The sequence below is a fragment of the Symphodus melops genome, assembly GCF_947650265.1.
Source record: "Symphodus melops genome assembly, chromosome: 2".
Taxonomy (NCBI): Eukaryota; Metazoa; Chordata; class Actinopteri; order Labriformes; family Labridae; genus Symphodus; species Symphodus melops.
Window position 1 is genome coordinate 31,240,863 of NC_136692.1, and position 10,000 is coordinate 31,250,862.

Below are 10,000 nucleotides of genomic sequence, written 5' to 3' on the forward strand. Positions count from 1 at the left end.
GTGGCCTGGGAGACATCAGAGCCAGCATGTTTTCATGTCACGACCCTTCCAGAGGATTTCCCACAGTTAGGCTGGGGGGGGGGGGGGTTGTGTGTGTGTGTGTGAACAGCGAACATGATGTCATATGATAAAAACTCCTTATAAGGGCAATCTGCTCCATGGTATTATTTTTATACAGCAACGTATCAAATGCAGAGATTCTTGTAGTTCTTTGTGATCTTGTAGTTCTTTGTGATCTTGTAGTTCTCTTGTGATCTTGTAGTTCTTTGTGATGTTGTAGTTCTCCTGTGATCTTGTAGTTCTCTGTGATCTTGTAGTTCTTCCTGTGATCTTGTAGTTCTCCTGTGATCTTGTAGTTCTTCTGTGATCTTGTAATTCTTCCTGTGATCTTGTAGTTCTCTGTGATCTTGTAGTTCTCTGTGATTTTGTAGTTCTTCCTGTGATCTTGTAGTTCTCTGTGATCTTGTAGTTCTTTGTGATCTTGTAGTTCTCTGTGATTTTGTAGTTCTTCCTGTGATCTTGTAGTTCTCTGTGATCTTGTAGTTCTTTGTGATCTTGTAGTTTTCTGTGATCTTGTAGTTCTTCCTGTGATCTTGTAGTTCTCCTGTGATCTTGTAGTTCTTCTGTGATCTTGTAATTCTTCCTGTGATCTTGTAGTTCTCTGTGATCTTGTAGTTCTCTGTGATTTTGTAGTTCTTCCTGTGATCTTGTAGTTCTTCCTGTGATCTTGTAGTTCTCTGTGATTTTGTAGTTCTTCCTGTGATCTTGTAGTTCTCCTGTGATCTTGTAGTTCTTCCTGTGATCTTGTAGTTCTTCCTGTGATCTTGTAGTTCTCTGTGATTTTGTAGTTCCTCCTGTGATCTTGTAATTCTTCCTGTGATCTTGTAGTTCTCTGTGATCTTCTGGTTCTCTGTGATTTTGTAGTTCTTTCTGTGATCTTGGAGTTCTTTCTGTGATCTTGTAGTTCTTCCTGTGATCTTGTAGTTCTTCCTGTGATCTTGTAGTTCTCTGTGATTTTGTAGTTCTTCCTGTGATCTTGTAGTTCTTCCTGTGATCTTGTAGTTCTTCCTGTGATCTTGTAGTTCTTCCTGTGATCTTGTAGTTCTCTGTGATCTTGTAGTTCTTCTGTGATCTTGTAGTTCTCTGTGATTTTGTAGTTCTTCCTGTAATCTTGTAGTTCTTCCTGTGATCTTGTAGTTCTCTGTGATCTTGTAGTTCTTCTGTGATATTGTAGTTCTCTGTGATCTTGTAGTTCTTCCTGTGATCTTGTAGTTCTCTGTGATCTTGTAGTTCTCCTGTGATTTTGTAGTTCTTACTGTGATCTTGTAGTTCTTCTGTGATCTTGTAGTTCTCTGTGATCTTGTAGTTCTTCTGTGATCTTGTAGTTCTCCTGTGATCTTGTAGTTCTTCTGTGATCTTGTAGTTCTCCTGTGATCTTGTAGTTCGTCTGTGATCTTTAGTTCTTCCTGTGATCTTGTAGTTCTTCCTGTGATCTTGTAGTTCTTCCTGTGATCTTGTAGTTCTTCCTGTGATCTTTTAGTTCTCTGTGATCTTGTAGTTCTTCTGTGATTTTGTAGTTCTTCCTGTGATCGTCTAGTTCTTCCTGTGATCGTCTAGTTCTTCCTGTGATCGTCTAGTTCTTCCTGTGATCTTGTAGGTCTCCTGTGATCTTGTAGTTCTTCCTGTGATCTTGTAGTCCTTCTGTGATCTTGTAGTTCTCTCTGATCTTGTAGTTCTCCTGTGATTTTGTAGTTCTTCCTGTGATCTTGTAGTTCTTCTGTGATCTTGTAGTTCTCTTGTGATCTTGTAGTTCTCCTGTGATTTTGTAGTTCTTCCTGTGATCTTGTAGTTCTCTGTGATCTTGTAGTTCTTCTGTGATCTTGTAGTTCTCCTGTGATCTTGTAGTTCTCCTGTGATCTTGTAGTTCTCCTGTGATCTTGTAGTTCACTGTGATCTTGTAGTTCTTCTGTGATCTTGTAGTTCTTCCTGTGATCTTGTAGTTCTTCCTCTGATCTTGTAGTTCTTCCTGTGATCTTGTAGGTCTTCCTGTGATCTTGTAGTTCTCTGTGATCTTGTAGTTCTTCTGTGATCTTGTAGTTCTCTGTGATTTTGTAGTTCTTCCTGTGATCGTGTAGTTCTTCCTGTGATCTTGTAGTTCTTCCTGTGATCTTGTAGTTTTCCTGTGATCTTGTAGTTCTTCCTGTGATCTTGTAGTTCTTCCTGTGATCTTGTAGTTCTCTGTGATCTTGTCGTTCTCCTGTGATCTTGTAGTTCTTCCTGTGATCTTGTAGTTCTTCCTGTGATCTTGTAGTTCTCTGTGATCTTGTAGTTCTTCTGTGATCTTGTAGTTCTCCTGTGATCTTGTAGTTCTTCTGTGATCTTGTAGTTCTCTTGTGATCTTGTAGTTCTCCTGTGATTTTGTAGTTCTTCCTGTGATCTTGTAGTTCTCCTGTGATCTTGTAGTTCTTCTGTGATCTTGTAGTTCTCCTGTGATCTTGTAGTTCACTGTGATCTTGTAGTTCTTCTGTGATCTTTAGTTCTTCCTGTGATCTTGTAGTTATTCCTCTGATCTTGTAGTTCTCTGTGATCTTGTAGTTCTCCTGTGATCTTGTAGTTCTCTGTGATTTTGTAGTTCTTCCTGTGATCGTCTAGTTCTTCCTGTGATCTTGTAGTTCTTCCTGTGATCTTGTAGTTCTCCTGTGATCTTGTAGTTCTTCCTGTGATCTTGTAGTTCTTCCTGTGATCTTGTAGTTCTCTCTGATCTTGTAGTTCTCCTGTGATTTTGTAGTTCTTCCTGTGATCTTGTAGTTCTTCTGTGATCTTGTAGTTCTCTTGTGATCTTGTAGTTCTCTGTGATTTTGTAGTTCTTCCTGTGATCTTGTAGTTCTCTGTGATCTTGTAGTTCTCCTGTGATCTTGTAGTTCTTCTGTGATCTTGTAGTTCTCTTGTGATCTTGTAGTTCACTGTGATCTTGTAGTTCTTCTGTGATCTTGTAGTTCTTGCTGTGATCTTGTAGTTCTTCCTCTGATCTTGTAGTTCTTCCTGTGATCTTGTAGGTCTTCCTGTGATCTTGTAGTTCTCTGTGATCTTGTAGTTCTTCTGTGATCTTGTAGTTCTTCCTGTGATTGTGTAGTTCTTCCTGTGATCGTGTACTTCTTCCTGTGATCTTGTAGTTCTTCCTGTGATCTTGTAGTTCTCCTGTGATCTTGTAGTTCTTCCTGTGATCTTGTAGTTCTTCCTGTGATCTTGTAGTTCTCTGTGATCTTGTAGTTCTCCTGTGATTTTGTAGTTCTTCCTGTGATCTTGTAGTTCTTCTGTGATCTTGTAGTTCTCTTGTGATCTTGTAGTTCTCTTGTGATCTTGTAGTTCTCCTATGATTTTGTAGTTCTTCCTGTGATCTTGTAGTTCTCTGTGATCTTGTAGTTCTTCTCTGATCTTGTAGTTCTTCCTGTGATCTTTTAGTTCTTCTGTGATCGTGTAGTTCTTCTGTGATCTTGTAGTTCTCTTGTGATCTTGTAGTTCTTCCTGTGATCTTGTAGTTCCTCTTTGATCTTGTAGTTCTTCTGTGATCTTGTAGTTCTCCTGTGATCTTGTAGTTCTCTGTGATCTTGTAGTTCTTCTGTGATCTTGTAGTTCTCTGTGATCTTGTAGTTCTTCTGTGATCTTGTAGTTCTTCTGTGATCTTGTAGTTCTCTGTGATCTTGTAGTTCTTCTGTGATCTTGTAGTTCTTCTGTGATCTTGTAGGTCTTCTTTGATTTTTGTGCAGGCGCTAATGGCTGCACGATCCAGAACCTGACCCAGTAAGACAGGGTGCACGCTGTCAGGCAGAGCACTCCACATTTTGTGGACTCTGAAGTTTATTCAAAAAAGGATCTCAGAACAGTCAGCCCCCAACACACATGAAGCCATTGTGAACAGCTTGGCCCCTCTCCTGAGGTAAAGATCTTACCCAGCATGCTTTGTGTTAAAAGCGCAGTGTGCGTATGAAAGCAGGTGATGTGTTGCTCGTCATCAGTGTCCCTGCTACAGCTGATCCAAGGTTCGTCATGTTTAACTCAAGGACCATCCTCGGAACGGAACTCAGACCCGCTGTGGAGCGAAGCACCTGAATGCTTTTAAAAGCTGTGTGTGTGTGTGTGTGTGTGTGTGTGTGTGTGTGTGTCTGTGTGTGTGTGTGTGTGTGTCTGTGTGTGTGTGTGTGTGTGTGTGTGTGTGTGTGTGTGTCTGTGTGTGTCTGTGTGTGTCTGTGTGTGTCTGTGTGTGTCTGTGTGTGTCTGTGTGTGTGTGTGTGTGTGTGTGTGTGTGTGTGTGTGTCTGTGTGTGTGTGTGTGTGTGTGTCTGTGTGTGTGTGTGTCTGTGTGTGTGTGTGTGTTTGTGTGTGTCTGTCTATGTGTGTGTGTGTTTGTGTGTGTCTGTCTGTGTGTGTGTGTGTGTGTGTGCGTGTGTGTCTGTCTGTGTGTGTGTGTGTGTGTGTGTGTCTCTGTGTGTGTGTTTATCAGAGTGACGCAGTGACAGTCGGTGGTGCGTCACTGTTCCTGTCAAGCTACTGGACTACATGACACAAACATAAACACACACACACACACACACACACACACACACACAGACTGTTCGGGCCTCACAGTGGAGAAGCGTTCAGAGTAGATGACGTTTTGTTACGCAGGTGAAATAAAAGCTGAAGTCATTGAGAAAGTGCGTCAGGTAAAAGTTGTCCGTCTGACACTGACAGCGATGTTTACCAACATATTCATCGCAATGATAAACATAAGACCCAACATCAGAGAACACTGTGCATTAGCACTCACCTTGCACACCTTTGACCAATCAGAGGACGCCCTGTATTCATTCCTTTTGCTGAATAAGTTGATAGTCCAGTTTGCGTCCATCAGTCAGGGCTAAGTTGGCGGTCGGTTTAGTTTGTACATGGACACAGAAAACGGGAATAAAAGGCTGATCAGAATCACAGGGTGAGTCAACCTGTCAGTCAGAACAGACTGGACAGTGGTCCAGTCTGCACATGACACCAGGTTTTACTCTAATTTAATGAACAAACAAGTCGTAATCTGATCATTTGATCTTCCATGGAAACAGTTAAATCGGAATGATTTCTATCAGATTGAAGAAATTGTGTGTAAACGTAGCCAGCGTTTCTTTCCGAATATGTATGAATGAGATAAGATACTTGAAATAGCAACCTCTGCCATCAGTGTGTGCGAGAGTAGGTGTCATCCCAAGAAGTCAGAAAACAAGCTCCAGTCCATTTACCATACTCAGATCCAGATCAGAAGCAGTTCATGACACCCTCAGTGAACATTGAGAAGTGCATGCCCACTGAACACTGAAGCAGCAGAGAGTTTATAAAACGTTGAAGGAGTCGGAGGAGACAAAGAAACAGAGTGTGGGAAGAGAGGAGTCCCTGCACTGACGAGGGGGGGAGGAGGAGGTCCTGATGGATGGAGGGGAGGGTGTTTCAAGGAGGATCCTCGGAGAGCCGCATCCCTTAGTTTCATCAGCGTGTCCAAATATGGAGGTATCTGCTGCTGTCAAGACCCGCCACTGACCAGAGAGAAGCTCGCAGTGTAGGGAAGGAAGAAAGAGGCGGGTCGAAGAAGACAGGGAGAACAAATGATGAGAAAGTCTGAGTGGAAGTAAGATGACGAGCAAGCCTCAAATGAACCCTGGCTGAGTGAAAATGGATCTTTAAAGGTGTTTTGTGTGTTTGAGAGAAACAGAGGGAGGGTGTTTTTGTCCATTCTGCTCCTGAATGCTCTGGATCTGATTGGACCAGAGAAGGTAGGCGGGGCTTTGAAGGCCGTTTTGGACGCCCCTGGGTTTGCCAGATATGAGAGCAGTTATCAGGTGAACAGGTGTTGCAGCGATGGAAGCGGGCAGTGGAACTGCTTCAGATAGAAGTGATTGTACCCGAGCTAAAAAGCCTCTGCATGTTTCTAATAAGCTCCAGCAGCAGAAAGCTGCTCAAACTAGGATCAATGTTGGAGATGAAACATGGAGAGAGGTTAGAACGCAGAAAGCTTTACAGACCCATGCAGAGCTGGCTAAACACTGAAGCTACAGTGTCCACCACATGCAGAGCTGGCTAAACACTGAAGCTACAGTGTCCACCACATGCAGAGCTGGCTAAACACTGAAGCTACAGTGTCCACCACATGCAGAGCTGGCTAAACACTGAAGCTACAGTGTCCACCACATGCAGAGCTGGCTAAACACTGAAGCTACAGTGTCTCTACATGCAGAGCTGGCTAAACACTGAAGCTACAGTGTGCACCACATGCAGAGCTGGCTAAACACTGAAGCTACAGTGTCTCTACATGCAGAGCTGGCTAAACACTGAAGCTACAGTGTCCACCACATGCAGAGCTGGCTAAACACTGAAGCTACAGTGTCTCTACATGCAGAGCTGGCTAAACACTGAAGCTACAGTGTCCACCACATGCTGAGCTGTGTGAGAGGAGGGGGGGAGACAGCTCTCTGTGCTGATTAGAGTTTAGACTGCAGTACTCATTTTAAACACTAGGGGCCACAGACTGCTCCGTTGAAGATGCTGCAGTAACACTTCACTCGTCTTTTAAAAACTAACTTTCAGGGATGTGACTCCATCCAGAGTCTAATTATCTCTGCACTGGCTGATAAGAATGTGATGATGTGAGATTTGACAGCTTCAGACTCAAAGGGGGGTTAGAGAGGTATGTGAGTACAAAGTGAACAGTTTGAAGGTGAAGTGTGGGACCAGAGGGGATCCTGTGACCTTGGGAACTGTTTTGGTCATGTAGACAGAAGCTGCCGTTGGGTCAAAGGTTGTCCTTCAGGAAGTGCAGAGTGCAGAGTTGTAAAGTCTGCAGGGGGATCATCTGCAATGTCATCTGTAACCTTCATGAGGACACCCAGAGAAGGACCCGAGTCTTTCCCATCTGCACTCTGTATAATATCTGTTCGGACAGTCTCTGCCTTTATATCAACGAAGAAGAACATACTGAACAGAAACATGAAGCAGAGGGTTGTTGAGGTGGTGGCGTGCAGACTATCGATGCTCCGTGCAGCAGTAACAGTAGAGAAACGTCACTCCGCTCCTATTGGCTGCAGCTGAATGCTCCTGGTTACGATGTCAGAGAGAAAGATGTTTGTCTCCTCAGCCTGAGCCGGAGGCCTTCAGGAGATAACTGTGTGTCTAACTTCACATGGGAGCAAGTTCCAGGACTTTACCTTCTCAAGTATGGAGTGTTTGGAGTGTGTGTTACCTTGTTTGTGTGTGTGTGTGTGTCTAAGCTCCTCCCCCTCCCTCAAAAGGAAACTCATTTCAGCAGCTTGTATGATCTTGTTCTTAAAGATCTCGACGGTTTGGTTCTCCGCTGGCTTTACTGCTGACAGCGAGTCCGTGCTCTGCTCCATCTCATCCTGGCTGTGAACTCCACCCAGAGACCCCTGTGTGTGTGTGTGTGTGTGTGTGTGTGTGTGTGTGTGTGTGTGCTTCAGGTGTACATGTGGAATGTAACGACTCGGCTTCACTTCCTCTCCATTCATTCGTCTGTTTTCTGCCACTGCATCAGGTCATGTGACACAAACTGTGTGTGCATATTTGAAAGACATGGAGAGGCTGCAGAGCTCACCATGATGAGTCACACCAGCAGGAAAGGATAACTGTGTGTGTGTGTGTGTGCGCTCACAGTTCCTCTCCGACGAGGCGTGTGTCCTGGACAGGGTGTCTGCTGTGTGAGGGGTCGTGACCTCTGGTGGGTTTGATTTGTGTGGTCACTCTGCAGACCTTCACAGAACCAGAACATCACTCTCACAGTGTGTTCCATGCAGGAAGTCCACTGACCTGGTTCCCTGACTTTTCAGCTTAGGAGCCCAAAATAAGGGGCCAGGATGTGGGGACCCCCAAGTCCAGGTTTAATCTGCGTCTCATCCAATGACAGCTGAGATGAGATCGGTCAGTGTGACGACCTCGAGGTGTGTGTGTGTGTGTGTGTGTGTCCTCAGATGAACCCTCTGTGCTGCAGCCAGCTGAATAAATCAATAAAAACCATCGAGCTGCATCGAGACTTTAGAGTGCTGGTGTCACTTTCTTTTCCTGAGTGCTGCATTTACAGAGCCTGGAGAACACACACACACACACACACACACACACACACACACACACACACACACACACACACACACACACACACACACACACACACACACAGTGTTTCATTGAGTCTGGCTGCAGTAAAGGATCAGCTTTGTTATGCCTTAGAGCTCCAATAAACACTGATGATACAGTGCATGTGGCACTCTACAGTTATTCTTAAAGTATCTGCCAGACACACACACACACACACACACACACACACACACACACACACACACACACACACACACACACCAGCTTCTGTGTACTTGACGGTTGGACGTGGACGTCTATAATGTCCTTGAAGTGGTCCTGTCCTAAGGCCTGCTGAGGAGTTTGGAGCAGGCTGCTGATACAGGAAGTCGAGGAGGAATCTGGGTTATGTGAAGCATGCTCAACTCAGTGACCTTCAAAGCGCTCTGCGTCTCTGCTTCCTCCCCCTCGCCATCTTTCGCTGTTTGCCAATCTGCCTTTATTAACTTGAACTCTTTCCCTGACTTGACCACAATTAATGTCACAATGCTGAAGCAGCAAGGAAACGCTACGGAACATCCAGCCAATCAGAGAGCTGCTCTCCTCCTCTGTGATCAGTCAGCCAATCAGAGAGCTGCTCTCTTCCTGTGTGATCATGAAGGAAACCTGCTGTGTTGAAGCTTCTCTGACAACAATGCAGCAGCCAGTATGTCCTCCTTCTAACTTTAGATTCTGCTCCTGAATGCTCTGGATCTGATTGGACCAGAGAAGGTAGGCGGGGCTTTGAAGGCCGTTTTGGACGCCCCTGGGTTTGCCAGATATGAGAGCAGTTATCAGGTGAACAGGTGTTGCAGCGATGGAAGCGGGCAGTGGAACTGCTTCAGATAGAAGTGATTGTACCCGAGCTAAAAAGCCTCTGCATGTTTCTAATAAGCTCCAGCAGCAGAAAGCTGCTCAAACTAGGATCAATGTTGGAGATGAAACATGGAGAGAGGTTAGAACGCAGAAAGCTTTACAGACCCATGCAGAGCTGGCTAAACACTGAAGCTACAGTGTCCACCACATGCAGAGCTGGCTAAACACTGAAGCTACAGTGTCCACCACATGCAGAGCTGGCTAAACACTGAAGCTACAGTGTCTCTACATGCAGAGCTGGCTAAACACTGAAGCTACAGTGTCTCTACATGCAGAGCTGGCTAAACACTGAAGCTACAGTGTCCACCACATGCAGAGCTGGCTAAACACTGAAGCTACAGTGTCTCTACATGCAGAGCTGGCTAAACACTGAAGCTACAGTGTCCACCACATGCAGAGCTGGCTAAACACTGAAGCTACAGTGTCCACCACATGCAGAGCTGGCTAAACACTGAAGCTACAGTGTCCACCACATGCAGAGCTGGCTAAACACTGAAGCTACAGTGTCCACCACATGCAGAGCTGGCTAAACACTGAAGCTACAGTGTCTCTACATGCAGAGCTGGCTAAACACTGAAGCTACAGTGTCCACCACATGCAGAGCTGGCTAAACACTGAAGCTACAGTGTCCACCACATGCAGAGCTGGCTAAACACTGAAGCTACAGTGTCCACCACATGCAGAGCTGGCTAAACACTGAAGCTACAGTGTCTCTACATGCAGAGCTGGCTAAACACTGAAGCTACAGTGTCCACCACATGCAGAGCTGGCTAAACGCTGAAGCTACAGTGTCCACCACATGCAGAGCTGGCTAAACACTGAAGCTACAGTGTCCACCACATGCAGACCTGTGTGAGAGGAGGGGGCGGAGCCAGGCAGCTCTCTGTGATGATTAGAGTTTAGACTGCAGTACTCATTTTAAACACTAGGGGGTTACAGAGTTACAGACAAAACTAGACTTTTTAAAACTGGACTTTTACATG

General features: G+C 45.0%; 1 protein-coding gene across 1 annotated transcript in view; it reads left to right on the forward strand.

Annotated features, from left to right (window-relative positions):
* The window catches only part of LOC306820588 (adenylate cyclase type 9-like), a 30,473-nt gene that overhangs the window by 9,130 nt on the left and 11,343 nt on the right, over window positions 1–10,000 (forward strand). The window lies entirely within an intron of this gene.